Source organism: Peromyscus californicus, unplaced genomic scaffold (genome assembly GCF_007827085.1).
Source record: "Peromyscus californicus insignis strain IS unplaced genomic scaffold, ASM782708v3 Scaffold_5__1_contigs__length_169319896, whole genome shotgun sequence".
Taxonomy (NCBI): Eukaryota; Metazoa; Chordata; class Mammalia; order Rodentia; family Cricetidae; genus Peromyscus; species Peromyscus californicus.
In genome coordinates this window covers 23,983,150-24,000,049 of record NW_026294573.1, presented here as the reverse complement: position 1 = coordinate 24,000,049, position 16,900 = coordinate 23,983,150, and positions in this window count along the sequence as shown.

Sequence of the window (16,900 nt, the reverse complement as noted above, 5' to 3'; positions counted from 1 at the left end):
CACACACACCACACATACACACATAGCACACACCACATACCACATCATATACATACACACACACACACACACACACACACACACGCACACACACACACAGAAAGACTAACTAACTAACTAACTAAATAAATAAATAAATGTAATCTAAAAAACATAATGCCCAGTTAGGTGGTGGTGCATGCCTTTAATCCCAGCACTCAGAGGCAGATCTCTGAATTCAAGGCCAGCCTGGTCTACAGAGCGAGTTCCAGGACAGCCAGGGCTACACAGAGAAACCCTGTCTTGAAAAACTGAAAATCAACAACAACAAATGCAACAGGGTGACCAGCAAGGGGGCTCAGTGGGTAAAAGCACTTGCCATGCAAGCCTGATGGCTGAGTGTGACCCCTGAATCACACACGGTGGAAGGAAAGAACCCCTCCTAAGAGTTGCCCTCTGACCTGCACACACATACACACACACACACACACACACACACACACACACACACAGAGCACACATCACACACACCACATACACATCACACACCACACACACACACACACACACACACACACTCACCACACACATACCACACCATACACACCCCCCCCCACACACTCACCACACACATACCACACCATACACACACCACAAACACACACACACACATACCACACCATACACACACCACACACACACACTCACCACACACATACCATACCATACACACACCACAAACACACACACATCACACTTACCACACACCACATATCATACACACCACACATCACACATACACACCACACACACACACACACACACACACACACACACACACACACACACACACACTACTCACCACACAGGCTACACACACCACACACTGTGAAACAAAGCAAAACAATAAAAAAAAAAAAAAAAAAAAGCACAGAAGTCTGAGTGGGAAGAAGGTAAAGTCCTCGGCTGCCCCTCCCCCATAGGAATTGCCAATCCTGGCAGTAGCCAAGATCCAGTTGGGGCAGCAGGAAGGGTGTGGCAGGGTCCGCACTTAAGGTGAACCACGCAGAGGGCATTTGGCAACAGATCAGCTCCATTCTTACTTACCCAGAAGGTTTTGCTTTCCAGCTCTGGAAAGACCTGTTTGGGGGCGGGGTGGGAGAAGGGGTGTGTGTAGAGTCTGTGTGTGCACTGGGGGAAAGGTGCCCAGGGAAGAAAAGACAAGACTATCACACAGGCAAGACCCCCTCACACAGACAGCTCGGCAAGCAACCAGTGTTTATTCTGGCTTCTTGTTGTTTTTGAGACAGGGTTTCTCTGTGTAGCTTTGGAGCCTTTCCTGGAACTCACTCTGTAGACCAGGCTGGCCTCAAACTCACAGAGATCCGCCTGCCTCTGCCTCTTGTGAACTGAAGAATCTCAAGGTGGCCTATGTACCCCTGCAGACAGTTTGCTCTACCTCTGAGCACCAGACACCTGCGATGCTCCACTTGAGGAAAAGACCTGCGTGTCACTGCGCACCTCTCGAGGCCCCTTGGCCTTTTAATGCAGAGAGGGCATGGTACAGAGCAAGGCTTAGGGTCTGGTTAGTCTGCAAGGGTGACTGAAACAGGGGGCAGGACATCAGTTTGTTCCCCTGCTGTTATGGGAAAGGACTTTGAACCACGCCTGGAGCAGAAAGTCCACCTGGCCCAAAGAGGCCTCCTCGACTTCGCAGAAAGACTGGGGCAGGCCTAGCTAAGGCTCTGGCTTTCATGCACCCAGTGATGGGAGCTGGGAGGTACAGCACATACCTAGCAGGGGTGAAGTCCGGATTCATCTCCAGCAGATGTATTCACTCACCCACCACCTGTATTAACTTCAAGAACTTGGGTGGGGAGAGAAGGGTAAGGAAAGGACAATGGAGCCCTGCCTGGCCTGGAGCTCTTAAAGCAGGCTGGTTTTGAACTCAAGAGATCTGCGGTCCTCGGCCTCCCAAACGCTGGGATGAAAGGTGTGCTCCACTACAGGCCAGCCCAAAACACTCCCCCCACCCCTTTCTCTTTTTCTGCAGTATTAGGGATAAACAACCAGGGCTTCACATGTGCTAAAACCCACACAACACCACAGATGCTAGCGAACTACTGCAGGATTAACTTACCTTTCTTCTTTCTTTCTTTCTTTCTTTCTTTCTTTCTTTCTTTCTTTCTTTCTTTCTTTCTTTCTTTCTTTCTTTCTCTCTCTCTCTCTCTCTCTCTCTCTCTCTCTCTCTCTCTCTCTCTCTCTCTTTTTTGAAACCAGGCTGATTGATTACCAACCGAACCTGCTGACCTTGAGTTCCTGATCCTTCTTCTACTACCTCCTAAATGCTGGGATTACAGGCAGGTGCTGCCCCCTCCCACCCTGCATATTCTAACTCTTTTGTTTTTGTTTTTGTTTTTCGAGACAGGGTTTCTCCTTGTAGTTTAGGTGCCTGTCCTGGATCTCGCTCTGTAGACCAGGCTGGCCTCGAACTCACAGAGATCCTCCTGCCTCTGCCTCCCGAGTGCTGGGATTAAAGGCGTGCGCCACCACCGCCCCGCTCTTTTTCTTTTCTTTGTTTTTTTTTAGATTTATTTATTTATTATGTATACAGAAGAGGGCACCAGATCTCATTACAGATGGTTCTGAGCCACCATGTGAGTGCTGGGAATTGAACTCAGGACCTCTGGGAGAGCAGTCAGTGCTCTTAACCTCTGAGCCATCTCCAGCTCCCGCTCCCTAACTTTTTTTCTTTTCTTTTTTTTTTTGAGCTGAGGATCAAACCCAGGGCCTTGCACTTGCTAGGCAAGCGCTCTACCACTGAGCTAAATCCCCAGCCCCTAACTTTTTTCTTAATGAAGCCAATGGCGATTAAATCCCGAGGTGATCTTGGCCCTTGGGGGTTATCACAAGTCTCTAAACTTGCTGGGAGTGTAGGTCAGTGGGAGGGAACAAAGCCTCACCCTACTGGAAAGGCCCAGTGGGAATGATGGGTGTGAGGAAGATTTGTTACAGAGAAGACAGAGGCCTTGTGTCCTGGAGGGGGAAGAGGACAGTCCTGATTAGGAGACTGAGAATCTAAGTCTTGGGGGCTCAGGGAGAGGTAGCAAAATAGGAGGGACCGGCCAGAGTGAGGCCAGGAGGCTGCCAGGGTGCAGAGAACCCTGAGCCCAGGCTGAGCTTTCTGACCTGTGTCCCCTGGGCAACGGGAAGACAGGGAGGGAATGTTGGCTGAGGTTCTCTGGCTATATCAAAGGGCAAAACTACAACGAACTTGGTTGTAGATCAAATTGGCTCTCATTCTGCAGATTGGACGGAGTTTACACTGGAGAAAACAGTCAGTTTTGTAAGATGGGAACAAAGAAACAAAACAATAAAATGCTGATTAGTGAATGCTATTTTTGGTAATGGTTGAACCTGGGACTTCCTTATTATGCTGACTCAAGTGGCCTGGCATCTCCTGTTTTTAGGGACCGCGGTCTGTTTTGGAAAATGTCTGTTTCAAGAGAGTTTCCCTGTGATTTTGCAGTGCATGGCTTGAGTTACTCCATTTTCGGCTGGCCTAGTCTGTTGGGATCTAGTGTAGAAGCCAGTCCAAAAACGATGGCCTCCTATGATTTTTTAAAGATGTATTTTAAGCCAGGAGTGGCGGCGCACACCTTTAGTCCCAGCACTCTGGTGGCAGAGGCAGGTGGATCTACAGAGCCTGGTCTACAGAGTGAGTTCCAGGACAGCCAGAGAAACCTTGTCTCAAAAAAAAAAATGTATTTTTATTGTTAATTATGGATATATGTGTGTCTGTAAAGATATTTGTGCATGTGAGTGGAGATGCCCTTGGAGGCTGGAAGGTGTCAGATCCCTTGGAGCTGGAGTTACAGGCTATTGTGAGCTGCTTGATGTGGGTGCTGGGAACCTAATTCAGGTCTATGTAAGAGCAGCATGTCCCCCGACCCCTATCCCCCAGTGTGTACTCTTAACTGATGAGCAATCTTTCTGGTCCTCTCCTATCATTTTTGTTTAAACAGTTAAAGAGTTAGGCCTGCTGATGCATACTTGTAATTCCAGCTACTACAAATTTGAGGAAGGAGGATTGCAGTTTCCAGGTCAGCCTTGGGTAACTCAGCAAGACTGTCTTAAATAAAAGTGAAAAATTGGCTGGAGATACAACTGAGTGGTAGAGTGCTTGTCTGATATACACAAAGCTTTGGCTTTGATCCTTAAAAAAAAATGTAGTGTAAGCCAGGCAGTGGTGGCTCACACCTTTAATTCCAGCACTTGGGAGGCAGGCAGATTTCTGTGAGTTCAAGGCCAGCCTGATCTACAGAGCATGTTGCAGGACAGCCAGGGCTAGACACAGAGAAACCCTGTCTTAAAAAACAAAACAAAGCCGGGAAGTGGTGGCACATGCCTTTAATCCCAGCACTCGGAAGGCAGAGCCAGGCGGATTTTTGTGAGTTCGAGGCCAGCCTGGTCTACAGAGCGAGATCCAGGAAAAGGCGCAAAACTACACAGAGAAACCCTGTCTTGAAAAACAAAAACAAACAAACAAACAAACAAAATCCTGTAGCCTAGCTGAGTATTACATGTCTGTAATCCCCGGAATGAGAAGCCTGAGGCAGGAGGATTACTTGTAAATTGGAGGCCAGCCTGGAAGAGAGAGTCTAGGATTACCACACAGTAAGACACTGTCTCCAAAACAAAACAGGGCTGGAAGAAGGCTCAGTGATTAAGACTTGTTGCTTTTGCAGAAGACCAGGATTCAGTTCCCAGCACCCACTTGGTGGCTCACAATAGTCTGTAACTCCAGTTCTAGGTGATCTGATGCTTTCTTCTGGACGCTGTAGGCATGAGGCACATATGGTGCATATATATAAGGCAAAACACTCATGCATGTAAAATTGAACACACACACTACATATACACATGAAGAAAGAAAGAAAGAAAGAAAGCAAACTTTAAAAAAAAAAACCAAACAGAAACTTAAAATAAATAAATAAGATGCAACCAGAGAAGCAGTCATGAACTGGGCCAAGGGACTGAATTTGCTGACCCTGTTACAGAGGATTAGGAAAAGTTTTAAATTCTTTTGTTTGTTTGTTTAAGATGATGTCTCCATACACTTCCCAGACTGGTCTTGAGCTCCCAGGCCCAAGGAAGATGCTGTTTAAATTTCCAAGGATGGAAAGAATAGGTTTGCTCCTTGTCACCCAGTATGAGAGACATTAAAAAACAAAAACAGAGCTCTCCCTGCTTCTGCATCTAGAGTGCTAGGATTAAAGGCCTGTGCCACCACCCCTGTCTAGGTAAAGTGATTTGGAAATTCAGTTTTTCAATTTGGAAATCCTGATGAAATGAGTCTACTTACTAGGCATCATGACACATACCTGTAATCCCAGCACTTGGTAGTCTAAGGTAAGAATCTCCAGGTAAGGCCAACCTGGGTCTCATAGTTACACACTGTGTCAGGGAAACAAATGCTGGACATAGACCGTAGTGTGAAGTACGTGTGCAGTGTGTACCTGGGATTGAACCTATGAATGCTAAGCACACACTTTACTACTGAGTTATACCCCAGCCCTACATAACTGATTTATGAGATTTTTGCCTACAGATTGTTTCATGTTAGCTAGCGGGTAAATACTCTGAAGAACTGAAACACTCTGGGTGTGGTGGCACAGGCCTGTAATCCCAGCACTTGGGAGGAAGAGGCAGGAGGATCAGGAGTTCCAGGTCATCTTCTGCAACACAGCGAGCTGGAATCCAGCCTGGCTTACATAGTGAATTCCAGGCCAGCCTGGGCTACACAGAGACTCTGTCCCAAACATCAACAACAGAACCAACTGTATATGTGTGAGTGTGTGAGGATCACACTAAAGGCCCCTGCTTGCTAAGCACACTCTGCCACTGAGCTGCTCTCCCAGACTCAAAAGAATCTAAAAAGGAGATAAATTCCCCTAGAATGGCTTTTTGAGGCTCTTCTGTTGCAGTCTTTTACGGTTTCTCCCACTTTTTTGTTCCATGTCCCTGGGCCCTTCATTTATTTTTATCCACACTCACTTTTTCTAAGTTTTCCTCTGAGGATGTAGAATCCTTCCCTGGTTGAGTTTATCTGCAAAATAAAATCTCCCAAAACATGTAATATGTAAATGTATTTAGGAAAACAACAAACTCAGATGACTGTTATATATTCTACATAGCTTGTTCCTGGAGTTGAATTCAAAGTAACTGAGTGTAGCAAATAGGATGGTCCAGGCCTGTAACTCCAGCACTAGGGGGTGATGTGAGGGTTTAGGCAAGAGGGTTGCTATTAGTTCCAGCCAGCCTAGGCTATATAACAAGACTGTGGCTCAGAAAACAACAATAATAATGACACAAAATAAAATTTAAAAGATTATTGACTTGCCAGGTGGTGGTGGCCACACAGAGAAACTTTGTCTTGAACAACCAAAATAGGCCAGGCGGCGGTGGCATATGCTTTTAATCCCAGCACTGGGGATGCAGAGCCAGGCAGATCTCTGTGAGTTCAAGGCCAGCCTGGTCTACAGAGGGAGATCCAGGACAGGAACTAAAACTACACAGAGAAACCGTGTCTCGAAAAACAAACAAACAAACAAACAAAAAAACTAACTAAATAAATAAAATAAATGGAAAATAATTAGTGGTGCTACCTGCTCTTTATTTGCCCTTGTATCTGTGTAGGGGTATGCATACATGATGGCAGTGAGCACAGAAGTCAGGAGAGGAGGAAGTCAGATCCCTTAGAGCTGGAGTTACAGACAGTTCTGAGCCACCTGACCCTCAGGTGGGAACCACACTTGGATCTTTGGAAAGAGCAAGTATCAGTTCTTAAATGTGAGTGTGTGTGTGTGTGTGTGTGTGTGTGTGTGTGTGTGTGTGTGTGTGAGAGAGAGAGAGAGAGAGAGAGAGAGAGAGAGAGAGAGAGAGAGAGGGATGTATGTGCAGAGGCCAGAGAAAGACTTCAGGTTTCCTCCTCTATCATTCTCTACCCGACATTTTTTAAAAAAGATTTATTTTTACTTTATGTGTGTTGGTGTTTTTGGGTGCATGTGTGTTCATACACCACATGCATGCAGTGCCCTAGGAGGCTAGAACAGGGCCTCAGATTCCTTGACACTGAAGTCACAGACTGCTAGCCACCATGTTGCTGCTGGAAACCAAACCAGAGTCTGTCAGGTCCCAAAGAACTCAGGACAAATGGCTAACTGTGCTGCCTGCTCAACACACCAAAGCGCACACCGGCTTGCTAGGGTCGGTCAGCATCACAAGTTCCTGTTACAGAGTCCTGGCTTTCAGTGCTTTTTACCCTCGTCCTCTACCCTCCACCTCCCCAGCCCCTGAGCGTCCCTTCCCCCAGCTCGGATTCCTATAAAACTCAGCTGTTTCAATCATTCGGGCTCATGCCTCCTCTGTTTGTCCTCTTTTGCCTGCTTGGTCCTCTTTCTCTTGATGATTCTCCCTCTCCTGGTCCCCTCTCTTGCCTCTCTCTCTTCTCTTTGTCTCTCAACCTCCCCCCTCCTCTCACTGGCCGTTCAGTCTGGACCCTTCCAGATGCCACTGACTGTTCCCTCTCCCATGTCTACAATAGAAACCTTCTCCTCAGCCATACCTAGGAGTGGTCATGTTCTCTTTTTCTTTTTCTTTTTTTTTTTTTGGTTTTTCGAGACAAGGTTTCCCTGTGTAGCTTTGCGCCTCTCCTGGAACTCACTTGGTAGCCCAGGCTGGCCTCGAACTCACAGAGATCCGCCTGGCTCTGCCTCCCGAGTGCTGGGATTAAAGGCGTGTGCCACCACGCCCGGCCATGTTCTCTTTTTCATTCAGAGTCATCCGCAAGACCAGCGCAGCAGGTGCTGTTAACCACCAAGTTGTCTTGCCTGTTTTTTTTTTTTTTTTTTAAAGACAAGGTCTCCCACTAAACGTGAAGCTAGACAGACTAACTGGCCAGCAAGCTCCTGGGATCTGCCTGACTTTGCCTTGGCAGCACGGTGAGCAGAGTAGCCTGACTTTTACGTAAGTGCTGGGGATTTGAACTCAGGTCCTCGTGATTACACAACAAGTGCTCTTGCCCACTGAGCCAACTCCCCAGCATCTCTCTGTATCATCTACAGTTTTAACTTGGTCTTATTCATCCCCTAAACAATGTGTGATAATATGTTGTGCCAATATTTATATTCCACATAAACATTCTGCCATAACTGTATCAAATTGTACTCTGATTCTTGCCAAGGAAGAGAATTTCCCATTATCACGCTCATCAACTTTTTGGATGAGTCTAGACATTCCATCACTAAAAATCTGAATCATAAGCATCATATTTCAATAACAGTCCCATTTTTTCCCTCATTTTTTTCATGGATGGGTACATATATATCTTGGAATCAGGTCTCAGTTTAGTTTGGTTGATGTGCGTTTTAGTTGTTTCATGTTTATTGGGAACATGAACCAGACACTGCCAATCTTTATGTTCATTCTCATTCTGGTGTTGGTGAAATGTTTTCCAGCCCCCCAAACCTTTCAGTGCACACAAACACTAGACTCCTTTGAGATGTGATGTAACCATGACAGGGTATCACTCCTCCCCCATCCCCTTCCTCCGTGGTGACTAGAACGAACTTTCCTCCAGAACATCAACATTTGAATACTCAGTCCTTAGCTAGTAGCATTGTTTGGGGAGACTTAGGAGTTGTGGTCTTGCTGGTGGAAGTATGTCACTGAAGGTGGGCTGTGAGGTTTTTTGTTTGTTTTAAAGATTTTTTTTTTAATTGTGTGCGCATGTATGTGTCTGTGTGTGAGAATAAGCAGATGTGAGTGCAGGAGCTCACTGAGGCCAGAAGAGGGTATCAGATCCCTTGAAGCTGGAGTTACAGGGGGCTGTGAGTTGCTTGGTGTGGGTCATAGAATCGAACTCAGGTCCTCTGCAAGAGTAGTACAGACTCTCAACCACTGAGCCACCTTTCCAGCCTGGGCTTTGAGAGTTTATAGACTGCCATTTTGAATTTGATTTTTGTTTCCTGCGAAAAGTTTGAGATGTGGGCTCTCACCTGGTCCTGTGGCCAAGGCTGTCACCTGATGCCACAATTCCTTGCTCTGAGGAACTTTGTTTGTTTTGTTTTTTGTTTTTCAAGACAAGGTTTCTCTGTGCAGCCCTGGCTGTCCTGGAACTCACTCTGTAGCCCAGGCTATCCTTGAACTCACAGAGATCCACCTGGCTCTGCCTCCCGAGTGCTGGGGTTAAAGGCATGTGCCACCACTGCCTGGCTCTGAGGAGCTCTTATCCCTCTGGTACCAGAAGTTCAACTAAACTCTTCCTTTGATAAATTGCCTTGGTTGTGGAATTTATCACAGCAACAGCAAAGTCACTAACACATCCCCTACAATTTTATTACTTCCTTAAATTTTCTACCAGTGTCATTATTTAGAAAATGACAAATTCTTATTTGAAATAGATAATGTTTATTTATTTTGAGACAAGGTCTCACTGTGTAGCCCTAGCTAGCCTGAAACTCACTATGTAGACCAGGTTGACCTCAAATTCATAGAGATCCACCTGCCTCTGCCTCTTTAGTGTTGGGACTAACGGTGTATACCACCATGCTTTTGTCTTTTATTTTTGAGGCTTCTATTTAACTCCAGAAAAACCTCCAAAAGGAGCCCCTTTACTATGATCTGACTGTGTCTCCTAAAACTTACGTTGAAACTCAAGCACCAAAGCAAAACCGGCCCTTAGCAAGACAGTGTGGAGCATGCCTTTGATCCCACCACTTGAGAGGCAGAGGCAGAAGGATCTTTGTGAGTTCGAGGCCAGCCTGGTCTACAAAGCAAGTTCGAGGCCAGCCAGGACTTTGTTACACAGAGAAACCCTCTCTCAACAAAAACAAACAAACAAACAAACAAAAAGAAAAGAAAAGAAAAAGAAAAAGAAGTTGGTCCTTGTCAGCAGTTTTAGTCCCAACACTCAGGAGGTAGAGGCAGGTGGATCTGTGCGAGCTTGAGGCCAGCCTGGTCTACATACTGAGTTCCAAGCCAGCAGGATTGCACAATAAGATCCTGTCTGAAGAGAAGGAAAAGAAATACTTTTATGCGTAGGGGTGTTTTGCCTGCAGGTTGGTCTGTACATCATGTGTGTGTGTGTGGTGCTCTCAGAGACCTGGAGAAATCACTGGATCCCAAGGAACTAGAGCTGGCTGTGAGTCCCCATGAGGGTGCTGGGAATTGAGCTGGTGTTCTCCAGAAGAGCAGCCAGTGCTTTTAACTGCTGAGCCATCTCTCTAGCCCTGTTTAATGTTTTAAAGCTGTGGTTCTCCACCTATAGGTGATGACCCCTCTCGGGGGTCACTGATCAGATATCCTGCATATCAGATATTTCCACCATGATTCATAACAACAGCAAAATGACAGTTATGAAGTAACACAGTAATTGTATGGTTTGGGGTCACCACACCATGAGGAACTGTATTAAAGGGTCACAGCAGCATTAAGAAGGTTGAGAAGCACTGTTTCAAAGGAACATACCATTCCCTGAGTCTAGAGTAGGGACTGAATGCACGGCTGCCCTTCTCACTAAAGTGGCTCCACATCCCCAAGAAATTCTAACCAAAGCAGGATCAGAAGCTACCGATCCAAACTGAAAGACAGGCTGTGACAGAGGCAGATGTATGTGTGCCCCTGGGCACCCATGCACCCTAGGTGGCCTGTAGGACTAGGCATGTATAAATTAACAAAAAGTAGCTTAAATTTTTAATTTTTTATTCTTTTCATCTTCTGAGACAGGGTCACCCTACACGGTCCTGGTTGCCTTAAACCTCACTATACAAACCATGCTGGCCTTGAACTTGTAGGAATCCTCCTGCCCTCGCTTCCCACGTGCTGAGATTACAGATGTGTGACATCACTCCTGGCACAAAAGGTGGTTTAAATTCTTCCTTCTTAGCATGCTACTCACCAACGACCAGTCAATCAGTTACTAACCTGGCTTCTACTACAGAGCCAGGTGTCATTGCCCAGGCCTCTGGGGCATGGTTCACCGGGGTCACGTGACGAGAGCGGAAGCAGGTACCCGATCAGTTTTTGGATTATCACCTCACCCATTGCAGGCCCCACATGTGGCTGTATTGAAATGGGCTTTGAATGAGACTGGGCTAGCCTTTGGGCCTCGCTTCCTTAGGGAAGAATTTCTAGGGAGAGCGGTCAAAGCTCCCAGGGGAATAAGGGCTGACAAGCTAAGAGTGTATCAGATGAGTATAACTTTTCAAAGGAAGATAAAACAAATCTGATTGACCCATGTTATTAGCAAACAGGATCTTCTAAAAGATCAAGTGCCCAGCCGGGCAGTGGTGGTGCACACCTTTAATCCCAGCACTCGGGAGGCAGAGGCAGGTGGATCTCTATGAGTCCGAGGCCAGCCTGGTCTACGGAGTGAGCTCAAGGACAGACACCAAAACTACACAGAGAAACCCAGTCTCTAAAAAACCGAAAAACAAACAAACAAACCAAAAAACCCAAAACCAACCAAACAAACAAAAAAAAAAAAACAACCCCCATCAAGTGCCCAGGCTGCATGTGGATAGAGCCCAGTGGCAGAGTGCTTGCCTAGAATGTGTGAGGTCTGGGCCCAGTTGGGCACAGTAACCAGCACTGTGGGGGCAAGACTCTCAGAATAAGATTAAAAATACAATAAAAATATGAGAAAAAGTATTAACAATCGAAAAGGTAAGCAAGGAAACTTTTAAAAGAGTCAAGCAGGGACCAGAGATGGCTCAGTGAGTAATGGAATTCACCTTCAAGTCTAGAGTTTGATCAAGACAGAGTTTCTTTGTGTAGCTCTGGCTGTCCTGGAACTCACTCTGTAGACCAGGCTGGCCTCAAACTCAGAGATCCGCCTGCCTCTGCCTCCCAAGTGCTGGGGATCAAAGGTGTGCAGCACCACTGCCCGGTGAGAGAACCCACTCTTACCAGTTGTCCTCTGCTCTCCTACATGTGTCTTGGCTGCATACATGTGCAAGTACGCACACGCACACACAAGCACACACACATGCACACACAAGCACGCACACACAAGCACACACACGCACACACAAGCACACACATGCACACACAAGCACGCACACACACGCACACACAAGCCAACTAGAAAAGCAGTCACAGCGAAGGTTGAGGATGTAGCCCTCTATCAGTGACACACCTTTTGCTCAGTATGCAGGAGGCCCTGAGGGACATTCTAAATGGCATGATTGAGTGTAAATAGCTAAACTAATTACTAAAATTTAAGCTAGAAGCCATGGTTCATGCCTTTAATCCCAGCACTTGGAGGCTGAGGCAGAAAGGTTGATACAAATTTGAGGCCAGCCTGTCCTGCATAGTAAATTTGAGACTCACCTGGGAGGTACTGTGAGACCCTGTCATAAACACATAATCAAACAATCAGTGAGACTGAAGCCCACATCCTCCGTGTGTGTTCCTGAATGCTCAGTTCCAATTGCTCATGCTGGAGATGGAGTCCAGGGCCTTGTATGTTCAGGAACACACTCTACCACCAAGCTGCACCCCAGCTCTGTAGCCAAGGCTGACCTCAAAGCTGCACGTGCCTTTAATCCCAACACTCAGAAGGCAGAGGCAGGCAGATCTCTGTGAGTTTTTGGACAGCTTGTAGAGTTTTGTAGAACTCTACAGGAGTTCCAGGACAGCCAAGGCTGTTACACAGAGACACTGTCTCAAACAAACAAACAAAACAAAAAACAACAACAACAACAAATCAAAACTATGGTCCCTGTGCCTCAGCCTCCAGATGTGCTATGTTATGCCTGACTTCAGGTGTCCTTGGGTGCAGCATGCTCTTGTGGCCTCAGAGATAGTGGTGGCTCCAGGAAGATGAGAGCTAGATCTCAAGAATTCTCCCTCCCTAAGGCCCCAGGCACCCCCATGGGCCCTGACTTAACTAGTTCCTGGCTAGTCATTAGGACCTGATGTCCCTCATTCTCATGACCATCTGGAGAAACTTAGGATGGTCCTTCCGGTGTACAGGATCTCCATGACCGGAAGGTATTGAAAAGCTGGCGACAGACGCGTTCTTTCATCTGGGACATGTTTATCTCCAGGACTGGCAATCCAGCATAAACACAGCCATCCTCACCCCAACTGAACTTCTCTTTCCCTGAAGAGCCGAGAAGAAGCGGGAGGAGATAAGGATGAAGAGATTTCTCCTTGCAGGCATGCACAGAATTCTGTGGCAAAGTTTATCTCTAGCATTCTTCAAGGTTGGGGCAATCTAGCTGTGAAGCTCAGAACCCCAGTCATGCGGGCCTGCCCCCACGGCTCCTCCACCAGCAAACTGAAACCCATCTTGTCTCAGATCTGCATGACCAGGAAACTTTGTAGCCTAGGGGCTTGTATCAATTTCTCTGCTTTGCCTTCCCCAGGCTTCCACTTTTTTGAAGGCTGCCGTAGCTTACCCAACAGGATGCTCCAGGGTGGGCGTTGGGAAGATGAGACTAGGCTAAGCCTTTAGACCAAGGCTATACAAAAAAACCCTGTCTCAGAAAGTAAAAACAAACAAACAAACAGAAAGAAAGAAAGCAAGCCTTTAGAAAGGAAGGATTAAAATTACAGAACAAAGAAAAAGATGTTACTCAAAAAGCAAGTAGAAATGCTCAAAATTGCATCTTAAAAATAGAGAGGAGGAAGAGGAAGCAGTAGGTGGTGGCCTACGCCTTTAATTCCATCACTTAGGAGGCAGAGGAGTCGGATCTCTGTGAGTTCAGGGCCAGCCTGGTCTACAGAGCTAGTTCCAGGACAGAGAAACCTTGTCTCAGAAAAACAAACAAACAAACAAACAGTACATATCTATAGAAGAGGGTTAGTAAGATGGCTCAGCAGATAAAGGAGCTTGCCACCAAGCCTGAGTGTGATCCAAAGGAGCCACATTTTAGGAGGCAGGAAGACTGCAGCAAGCTTAAGGCCAGCCTGAAGTACATAATGAGTTTAAGTCCAGCCTGGGCTACAGTATGAGACGTTGCCTCAAATAACAACCAAAACCTCAAACTCAGAATGAAACAAAGCAGTACAGAACAGTAGGTAAGAATCACGGGGGATAAAGAAGTTGAGGAAGTGATGAGAAGTTTGTCTGGGAGTGCATACACACAGCTCTATGTCGGAGAGCTTGTCTAGCAAGTATGAGATCCTGGGTTTGATCAGCAGAGTCACCAAAACAAACAAACAAACAAAAAAATAAACGAGCCGGGCAGTGGTGGCGCACGCCTTTAACCCTAGCACTCGGGAGGCAGAGCCAGTCCGATCTCTGTGAGTTCCAGGCCAGCCTGGTCTACAGAGTGAGTTCCAGGACAGGCTCCAAAGCTACACAGAAAAACCCTGTCTTGAAACAAAACAAAACAAAACAAAACAATAAATAAATACATACATACATGAAAAGAGTTCCAAGTTGCTTAGAAGATACAAACATTTTTTAAAAGATGCTTTAATAAGATCAGACAAGACAGGTAAAAAAGACTGCTCAGTGGGTAAAGGTGTTTGTCTGGTGACATGAGTTCAGTTCCCAGAACCCACACAGTGGAAGGAAAGAACAGACTCCTGTAAACTGTCTTCTGATTTTTTTTTTAAATTTCCAAAACGGGGTTTCTTAGCATATTCCTAGCTGTCCAGGCTGGTCTCTGAACTCACAGAGATCCACCTGCCTCTGCCTCTTGTGTGCTGGGATCCAAGGCATGCACCACCACTGCCTAGCTGTCTTCTGACTTCTATATGCTCACTGTAGGATGTATGTGTACTCTGTTGCCCAAATTAAAAAAAAAAAAAAATCCTGCTGGGCAGTGGTGGCTCATGCCTTTAATCTCAGCACTTGGGAGACAGAGGAAGGTGGATTTCTGTGAGTTTGAGGCCAGCCTGGTCTACAGAGCGAGTTCCAAAGCTACACAGAGAAACCATGTCTCGAAAAACAAACAAACAAACAAAAAACAAAAAAACACCAATAAACATAGGAAAGGTTGTATGAAAATCTGAAGATTTTGCCGTTGATGGTAATGTACAATGATTCAGTTACTTTGGAAAGCAGTCTGACATTTCTCAAATGATTAAGCAGAGTTACCATGTAACCAAGCTGGGAGGTCCCCTCCTGGGTACGTACCCAGGGGAAATGAAAACACATGCCACAGAAACTTGCACAGGAATATCACGGCAGTGTTGTTCATAGTACCCCAACAGAGACACAACTGAGTGAGTACTCAATGGATGGATGTGGCAAAGAGCATATGGTGACATGGTCCAGTGATAGTAAATTATTTGGTTATAAAAAAGGAATGGGCCAGGTGGTGGTGGTGGCGGCGGCGGCGGCGGCGGCGGCGGCGGCGGTGCTCGCCTTTAATCCCAGCACTTGGGAGGCAGAGCCAGGTGAATCTCTGTGAGTTCGAGGCCAGCCTGGTCTACAGAGCGAAATCCAGGACAGGCACCAAAACTACACGGAGAAACCCTGTCTCAAAAAACCATTAAAAAAAAAAAAGGGGGGGGGGGCTGGAGATATGGCTCAGAGGTTAAGAGCACTGACTGCTCCTCCAGAGGTCCTGAGTTCAATTCCCAGCACCCACATGGTGGCTCATAACCATCTGGAATGAGATCTGGCACCCTCTTCTGTATACATAATAAATAAATAAATCTTAAAAAATATTTAAAAAAAGGAAGCCAGATACCAAACACTACACAATACATGGTCTCTTTCCTATAAACATCTGGAATAAGGTCAATGAAATGACTCAGTGGGTAAAGGTGCTTACCACTCTATAAGGCAAGGCTGATGACCTGGGTTTGATCCTGTGAACCCATGTAAAGGTGGAAGGAGAAAGTCAGCTTCACATTTGTGCTCTGATCTCTACATTTAGACTGTGGCATGTGCAGCCTGACACCCCCCAACACACACACACACACACACACACACACACACACACACACACACACACGTACACACACGTACACATACGTATACACGATAAGTAAAATAAAATGGCCTGAATAGGGAAATCTGTGTAGGCCTCAAAATCATGATCTCACCGCCTCAGCCTCTGGAGTAGCTGGGATTATAAGAGTGCAATAGTGAGATCTGACTCAGACTAGGCAAATCCAGAGACAGAAAATACATTAGAGGGTTACGGAGACGGCTCAGTTGGTAAAGTTGTTGGCAGGCGATTTCAAAGATCTAACTTTGATCCCCAGAACCCGTGTGAAAACATCTAGGTATGTAGCATGTGAATTTGTAATTCCAGAGCTGCAGAGGTGGAGACAGGTGGATCCCTAAGGCTCTCTGGCTCTTACTAGCCTACTTGGTGAGCTCCATGTCTGTGAGAGACTGTATCTCAGAACAACAAGATGAGGCTGGGGTTGGAGAGATGACTCAGCAGTTAGGAGCACTTGCTGCACTTCCAGAGGACCTGGGTTCGAATCCCAGCACCCACATGGCAGCTCACAACACATCCCCCAATCCCAGGGGATCTGATATCCTCTTCTAGCCTCCCATACACATACATAACATAAATAAATATTAATATAAAAAAAGGTGGATGGTGCCTCAGGGTGACACCTGAGGTTGACACACACTGTGCACATGTACAAACATGTATCCACCCACACCCACACTGAACAAAAGGAACGGGCCTGTGTGATGACTCAGTGGATAAAAACACTTGTCGCTGAACCTGATGGTCTGAGACTGATCCCAAGAACACACACGGCGGAAGGAGAGAACCAACTCCTGAAGTTGTCTTCTGACCTCCACATGAGCACCATGGTGTATGAGTGCTTCCCCAAAGTGAGTTCATGCCCTTGTTCATTCACATGCCCACACACATACACACAAATAAATGTTAAAATCTAAGAAAGAGGGGCTGGAGAGATGGCTCAGAGG